Consider the following 8,687-nt stretch of genomic DNA (forward strand, 5'->3'; position numbering starts at 1 on the left):
CTTTGACAGTGTTTAACTTGAACTCATCCTCATTGACTCTCAGGGTCACTTCCCCTTTTTGGACATCAATGAGAGTTCGTCCAGTTGCTAGGAAGGGTCTTCCTAGAATGAGAGTTGCACTCTTGTGCTCCTCCATTTCCAGTACTACAAAGTCAGTGGGAAAGGCAAAAGGCCCAACCTTGACAATCATGTCCTCAATTATGCCTGATGGATATTTAATGGAGCCATCAGCAAGTTGAAGACATATCCGGGTTGGTTTGACCTCTTCAGTCAAGCCAAGCTTTTTGATAGTGGATGCAGGGATTAGGTTGATACTTGCTCCAAGGTCACATAGAGCTGTTTTAGTGCAAGCACCCTCTAATGTACATGGTATCATAAAGCTTCTGGGGTCTTTAAGCTTCTCTGGTAAGCTTTTCAGAATGACTGCACTGCATTCTTCAGTGAGGAAAACTTTTTTAGTTTCTCTCCAATCCTTCTTATGACTTAAGATCTCTTTCATGAACTTAGTATAAGAGGGTATTTGCTCAACTGCCTCTGCAAACGGGATCTTTATTTCAAGAGTCCTGAGATAGTCTGTAAAGCGGGCAAATTGTTTATCCTGTTCCACTTGGCGGAGTTTCTGAGGATAAGGCATTTTGGCTTTATATTCTTCAACCTTAGTTGCTGTAGGTTTATTTCCTACAAAGGCATGTTGAGAAGCCTTCTTAGGAAGGTTACAATCAGCACTTGCAGGTGTCTGATCCCTCACTAGCGTTAGAACACCAGGATTAGGGGTTGGATGGGCGTTTAATGCCAATTTTCCACCCTTTTCTGGCATTTGAACGCCAGAACTAGGCATGGAATGGGCGTTTAACGCCAGTTTTTCACCATTTTCTGGCGTTTGAACGCCGGAAGTGGGCATCCACTGGGCGTTTGATGCCAATTTTTCACCCTTTTCTGGCGTTTGAACGCCAGAAGTATTCCTCTCTGGGCTCTTACTGTCCTTAGAGGGATTTTGAGCAGTGGTTTAGTCATCCTCTGTTAGTTGTTCCTTTCTTGGCTTTCTGCTACCTTGAGCTGAATTATTCAATGTCTTTCCACTCCTTAATTGAACAGCTTGGCATTCTTCTGTTATCTGTTTAGATAGCTGCTGTCTTGCCTGATCCAATTGTGCTTCCATATTCTGATTAGTATTTTTAGTGTCTTGGAGCATCTCCTTGAATTCTGCGAACTATTTTGTTATAATAAGCAATTGCTGATTGAGTTTAGCAACTTGTTCTTGAGGACTAAATTCGGTAGATACTGCCTTAGCCTCTTTTTTCATGGAGGACTCACTGCTTGAGTACAGATGTTGATTTCTAGCAACTATATCAATGAGTTTTTGAGCCTCTTCAATTGTCTTTCTCATGTGTATAGATCCACCAGCTGAGTGGTCTAGAGACATCTGAGCTTTTTCTATAAGCCCGTAATAAAAGATGTCTAACTGCACCTACTCTGAAAACATTTCAGAGGGGCATTTCCTTAGCATCTATCTGTACCTCTCCCAGGCGTTATAAAGAGATTCATCATCCTCTTATTTAAAGCCTTGGATGTCCAGCCTTAGCTGGGTCATCCTTTTTGGAGGGAAGTATTGGTTCAGGAATTTGTCTGATAACTGTTTCCATGTTCTTATGCTTGCTATGGGTTGGTTATTTAACAACCTCTTAGCTTGATCTTTTACAGCAAATGAAAACAGTAATAATTTGTAGACATCCTGGTCTACTTCCTTGTCACGTACTGTGTCAGCAATTTGCAAGAACTGTGCCAGAAACTCAGTAGGTTCTTCCTGTGGAAGACCGGAATACTGAAAATTTTGCTACACCATGACAATTAGCTGAGGATTTAGCTCAAAACTGCTTACTTTGATGGGAGGTATACAGATACTACTCCCGTATGCAGCGGTAATGGGGTTAGCATATGACCCCAGAGTCCTTCTGGACTGTTCATTTCCACTTATGTCCATGATGGAGAAAAGGGAATAGATATGAATTGCAAATAAATTATATTTTTATTTTTATTTATTTAATTAAAAGCAACCAAATAAAATAAAATAAAATAAATAAAAAATAAAGTGAAAGTTTCGAAAACTAAAATAATTGATTAATTAAGAAAATTTGAAAAACCTTGGATATGATTTTTGAAAAATATTTGAATTTTGAAATGCCAAAACTAAGATAAGATAAAATAAGAAGTTTTAAAATAAAAATCTGAATTTTTAAAGGGAGAATTCGAAAATCAGTTAAATTAAAGAGAAAAGATATTTTTGAATTTAATGAAGAAAGAGAAAAACAGTGAAAACGACACCAAACTTAAAATTTTTAGATCAAAATAAAGGAAACAAACAGGAAAACTTTGAATATCAAGACGAACACCGAGAGCAACTTTTGAAAAATTTTTAAGAAAACAAAAACACAAAGGACACCAAACTTAAAAATTTTTATACTCTGCGCACTAATGATTCAAAAAAAAGAAAGAAAAATAAAATTATGCAATTGACACCAAACTTAAAATATGAAACTAAACTCAAACAGATGACTAAATCATGAAATTATTGGTTTTGAAAATTTTCAAAAATAATTAAGAAAAATAAAATAAGAATTTTAAAATTTTAACAAAAAACAATAATAGAAGACTCTAAACCAAAAAGAAAAATTTCTCCTAATCTAAGCAACAAAATAAACCGTCAGTTGTCCAAACTCGAACAATCGCCGGCAATGGCGCCAAAAACTTGGTGCACGAAATCACAAACACACTTTTGCAATTCCACACAACTAACCAGCAAGTGCACTGGGTCGTCCAAGTAATACCTTACGTGAGTAAGGGTCGATCCTTCGAAGATTGTCGGCTCAGAGCAAGCAATGGTTATCTTGTAAATCTTAGTCACGATATCAATAATAATTCTCAATTTTAATTGGAATGAGTAAAAGAACATGGATTAATTAATACTTGTTATGCAGTAATAGAGAACAGGTTGAGGTTTTGGAGATGCTCTGTCTTCTGAATCTTTGCTTTTCTACAGTCTTCTTCTTCACACACGCAAGGCTCCTTCCATGGCAAGCTGTATGTTGGTGGATCACCGTTGTCAATGGCTACCATCCGTCCTCTCAGTGAAAATGGTCCAAATGTGCTGTCACCGCACGACTAATCATCTGTCGGTTCTCACTCATGTTGGAATAGGATCCATTGATCCTTTTGCGTCTGTCACTACGCCCAACGCTCGCGAGTTTGAAGCTCGTCACAGTCATCCCTTCCCGGATCCTACTCGGAATACCACAGACAAGGTTTAGACTTTCCGGATCTCAAGGATGCTGCCAATTGATTCTATCTTATACCACGAAGACTCTGGTCTCACAGATTTGAATGCTCTGTTGTCAGGAGATGCAATCAAACGCGTGAACCAGGAACCCAAGAGATACACACTCAATCTAAGGTAGAACGAAAGTGGTTGTCAAGCACGCGTTCATAGGTTGAGAATGATGATGAGTATCATGGATCATCACATTCATCATGTTAAAGTGCAAGCGAATATCTTAGAATAGAAACAAGCGTGATTGAATAGAAAACAGTAATAATTTGCATTAATCCATCGAGACACAGCAGAGCTCCTCACCTCCAACCATGGAGTTTAGAGACCCATGCCGTAGAAGATACAAAATTCAGATGTAAAAAATGTCATGAGCCGTAAAATGAATCTCTAAAAGTGATTTTTATACTAAACTAGTAACCTATGTTTACAGAAAATGAGTAAGCTAATATAGATAGTGCAGAAATCCACTTCCGGGGTCCACTTGGTGTGTGTTTGGGCTGAGCATTGAAGCTTTCACGTGTAGAGGCTATTCCTGGCGTTGAACTCCAACTTTTGTGCCAGTTTGGACGTTTAACTCCAACTTTTATGCCAGTTCTGGCGTTTAACGCCAGAAAAGGGTAAGGAGCTGGCGTTTAAAAGCCAGTTTGTGCTACCAAATCTCGGGCCAAGTATAGACTATTATATATTGCTGGAAAGCCCAAGATTTCTACTTTCCAATGCAATTGATAGCGCATCAATTGGATATCTGTAGCTCCAAAAAATACATTTCAAGTGCAGGGAGGTCAGAATCAACAGCTTCTGCAGTCCTTTTTAAGCTTCTGAATCAGGTCCCTCAATTTCAGCTAGAAAATACCTGAAATCACAGAAAAACACACACAGGCTCATAGTAAAGTCCTGGAATATGATTTTTATTTAAAAACTAATAAAAATATAATAAAAAGTAACTAAAACATACTAAAAACTGCCTAAAAACAATGCCAAAAAGCGTATAAATTATCCGCTCATCAGTCATCGACTTCTTCCTCAAGAGAATCTACCTCATTCGCATTAGCGCCTAAGTTTACGTCTCCTGGCAGCGAGTTCTGGGCACTATCTGTGCTCGTTTGTGGAGCAGGCCTTCGTTCGCTGTGCGGTGGACAGAACGGGTGTGAAGACACTATCACCAGTGGCCGGGGGAGATTTGAGAGTCATCGTGGTGGGAAGCTGAAGCCGTATTCGCTCCCGTTTGAGGTTGCTGAATTCCTGGTTCCAACTTTGCCTTTTTCATGTAACGACCTTTCCAAGCCATCTCAAACTCCTGACACCAACAAGCAAACAAAAAATTGTACAAATAGTCATGGTCCATAGTATGTTTTTCTGATTTCTAATCTCAAGTAGCTTATGAGGCATTTTATTCTTATTTTTTAATGCAATAAAGTTTCAAATCTTATTGTTAGGCAGACTATGATGTGTTACTTTCCTTATTTCTTTCTATTGTAATTTTAGCTCCTAGAGAATATCGCTTACTACATACATCAATGGTAGTGCATCTAGACTAACGAGGATGAAAAATGAAATTAACATCATAATAGTTAATCCTATTTCTAAAAAAAATACAAGTCCTCTAAAGTTTTCATCAAATAATTTTATAAAATATAAGTCCTCTAAGGTCCTCTGAATTTCATCAAGAGCAGAGGAAGGCAGGGAGTGGAAAGTGACCCTTTGAGGGTGGGGTGTTCAAAGCTAGCCATAAACATCACTTTCATTTATGAATCAAAGTGATCCTGCAGCCACATATGAGGCGCAATACGAACATTTTCGAAGAATGTCATGTAAACGAAATTAGTGCCGGCAAAGTCACAACTTGGCCAAGAAAGAAAAATGCCACAACTACCAAGCAGTTTCATGAGCTATACCCCTGGGTCATCTAAAAGCAAATTATATAGCCATGCATGTTGCTAGGTCCAGGTAAAAGCTTCAGTCAGAATATATGAATAAAACATAATGGAACGAATGCTTACCCGAGAAGAGAAGACGGGCCAGCAGCAGCTCTAGACTGACGACGACGAGGACAGGTCCGGGCTTCAAAAGCCGAGAGCTGCGACAGGCGACAACAGCAGGAGGTCAATCCCTTTCAGGCGAGGGCTTCGACGGCTTGAGGCTATGGGAGTCACGGCTGGCAGTTAGGGTCCAGTGGAGTGACGCGAGGGAGAAATAGAATTTGGGCACCACTGAAGTATTTGATTTCACCTTTGGCAATTGCAATTGAATTAGTATGGAAAAATTGGTTTCAGTCTTTTAATAATAATAATAATAATAATAATAATAATAATAGAACTAAAAAGATAATGATAAGAACAACCATAACACTTGGATCAGCATAATAATTTATCAGAGGCACACCGTATCAATAATAAGTATCGGCTATTCATAATGTTTTTGTTAATAATAAGAATGTTAATAAAAAAGTCTTTATTTTTGAACAAAAAATTAAGAGAAAATTCCACTCCCCTCTCTTGTAAGATGTTAAAATGACACTCGCTTCCCTTCTATTTTATAAATGTACATTCTCCTCTTTTCTAAGTTCTAATTTTTAAAAACCTCCTCTTTAATCCATTTTAAACTTTTTGTGTTAATTTGTTCGGTAAGTCGGTTACCGGTCGGTTCGGGTGAAGATCCTGGGAGATGGTAGGGGCTCGTCAGGTCGTGGACTGTCGGCCAGAGATGTGCAAGGTCCCGAGTACTCCACGTAAGAAAAGGGGGGGGGGGTGCCACCTGCAAAGACACTCCGATGCTCTTGTCAGTAAATGTGCAGGCGGAGAGGGTGATGTGATTTATGACGTACCTTGGGGTAAGGGTAGGTCCTTCCCCATATATACTATGTTAGAGGTGGGCCCCGCTAGGGCAGGCCCACCTTTTCCAAGGCCTCTCCTGCACAGCTGTGGAGAAGCTGTCAGGGACGCATGTCCAGGACGCGTGTCCGGGTCAGCAGAGAAGCACTTTGCCCACGACCGCTCGGGTCGAGTAGTGCTCGGGTCGGGCCGGCCCGTAATTGGTTTGGGCCAGGCTGTAACAGTGCCCCTGACGCGCCAGTAATGATTGTGAGATATTGGTGGCGCGTGACTTCTTCGTTCGTGTGTTGTCGCCGGGTCGTCTGGTCGTGGGGGAGACGTGCCTGCTGCGCGCGTGTCTCTTGGTTGTTGAGGTGACCGTTCATTGCTTCGTTCTTCGCGCTGAGCATTAAATGCTCATAATGGGTTGCAAAAACCCCGCGCGCAAAGACCATTTTACCCCTGGTCTTTTTCGCGCTTCGTGTAGCGGTTTTTAAACAGTTTCACAGTTTCTTCTTTCTTTTTCTCCCATTCTTGCTATTCCCATTTTCTTCTTTTCCTAACATCCAAAGCTTCTTGTTCGAGCATCCCTGTGCCTCTTCTTTCACTCTCAAGTTTCTTCAACCGATTCAGGTAATTCTCGCTCCTCGTTTTCTCGTGCTTTACCTGCGCCTTATTGCTGTATGTTTATTGTTTGTGTTTACTGCATGCTTTCGCTGCTCCGCTTGGTTTTTGTTGCTGGATGACCTTCCAGTGTTTAAGTAGATGAGTTAGGGGAGGGGTACCATTCCAGGGTAGGTTTCTAGGTGGCTTTCTTGATAGGTGTAGCTTGGTTCATGCCTGATTTTGACCGTTCAGTAGGATGAACATAGTCTCTGGGCGTTTTTTCGGGCTCCCGATCTCATAGTCTAACGGAGTGGTACCCCGCTTGTAGGTATGCCTCGCGTTGTTGCTCGGGCTTCTCCTTCTACCACTAACTACGACCCGTACGCCTGGGTGACCTCCGATGTGAAGGATTCTCCGAATCAAATGGATCTGGAGGAACTGACAGATTTCCGGCAAGCCGGGTATCTCTGTGGTGGCACAGACGAGGAGCTCAATTACGAGACCATCGTCCCCGCCCCCAGTGAGCGACTGCATGAGATCAACTTTCACGCTCCCCGGGTTGCCAATTGGATTTGGTTTTATAAAGCCATGTTCACCCAGGTAGGCGTCCGGATACTGTTTTCCGACTTCCAGATGGCGCTCCTTAATCGTATATCCGTGTCGCCGTCACGGCTCCATCCGAACAGCTGGGCTTCTATTCGCTGTTTCGAGATGGTTTGCGAGTATCTCGAGCTGCCGGTGTCGGTGGATGTCTTCCTCTTCTTCTACACCCTTACTAACCCCTCTAAGCAAGGGAAGGCGAGGAAAGGGTTCCTGTCCTTCCGATCTGCCCAAGGTCAGTGGGTGTTTGGTTTGTTTGAGGATTCCTATCACGGATTTAAGGACAAATTTTTCAAGGTTCGCCCCGTTAAAGGTCGCCATCCGTTTTGGCTGTCGTTGGAGGGGGAACGCCTCATCCCGACGTACTAGAGTTTCGAGGCGGGGTCTAACTCTTTTATTAAGGTGACGTATAAAGGGATGTCCCCCGTAGATAAAAAAATAGCCGATGTGTTGTTTGATCTCTTTGGGAAGAACCTCGTAAACCCCCATCTCCTTATGGGTGAACGGGAGGCCGCTAGGAGCTATATCCGTGAGTGGTTTTGTCTTGTGCTTGTACTGTTTATCATTGCTTGTTTCACCTGATCTAGCGACTGATGTGTTTGTCTGTTTGCTGCAGTAGAGATGTCTGCCTCAGTAACGGGGCTTGAGAATTTGATGAAGACCTTCTTCGAGGACAGTGATGAAGAGAAGGCTGAAGAGAAAGATGCTGGGAAATCGGAGGGGCCTTCTAGGGAGAAGGAGGATCATGCTGTGCCCTCTCCCCAGGATACCGGTATGTCAGAGAAGAACCCAGAAGGGGCGCAGCCTTCCCCCCTTCCCGAGGTAGTCGTTGGTGGGCATTCGTCCTCTACCCATCAGGAAGATGACGATGTGGAATTTGTCCACACCCCTAGGAAGCGGAGGGCGTCTGCCAGCCCAGAAGGGACTCTTACCATTATGGAAAGAAATTTTGATGCAACAAATTTTATTGACTCGCAGCTGATCCCCGGGACGGAGGAGCATTTTCATGGAACCGACTTGGCTGGGCAGGCGAGATGGATGTACCGGACTCTGCTCTGGGGGGCCGTGATAGCTCAAAAGGCTGAGTTCGAGTTGTCGGAAATGCAGGCTCTCCGGAGGAAGCTCGAATCCTCTGGCAAGGCAAACAATGATTTTAAGGTGCAAGTTGAGCTGCTCCAGAGCCAGTTGTCCGAGATGGGGAGAAGCTCAAGGCTTCTGAGAAAAAAATGACATCTGCCGAGGAGAAATTGAAGGCTTCCGACGAGACGGTGGCCCGTTTAGCTGAGCGGGAGATGACTCTTGAGAGCCAGCTGAACGCCGCTCAGGGTCGGGTGGCGATCTTGGAG

The sequence above is a fragment of the Arachis ipaensis genome, chromosome B8 (assembly GCF_059453495.1).
Source record: "Arachis ipaensis isolate K30076 ecotype BB chromosome B8, ASM5945349v1, whole genome shotgun sequence".
Taxonomy (NCBI): Eukaryota; Viridiplantae; Streptophyta; class Magnoliopsida; order Fabales; family Fabaceae; genus Arachis; species Arachis ipaensis.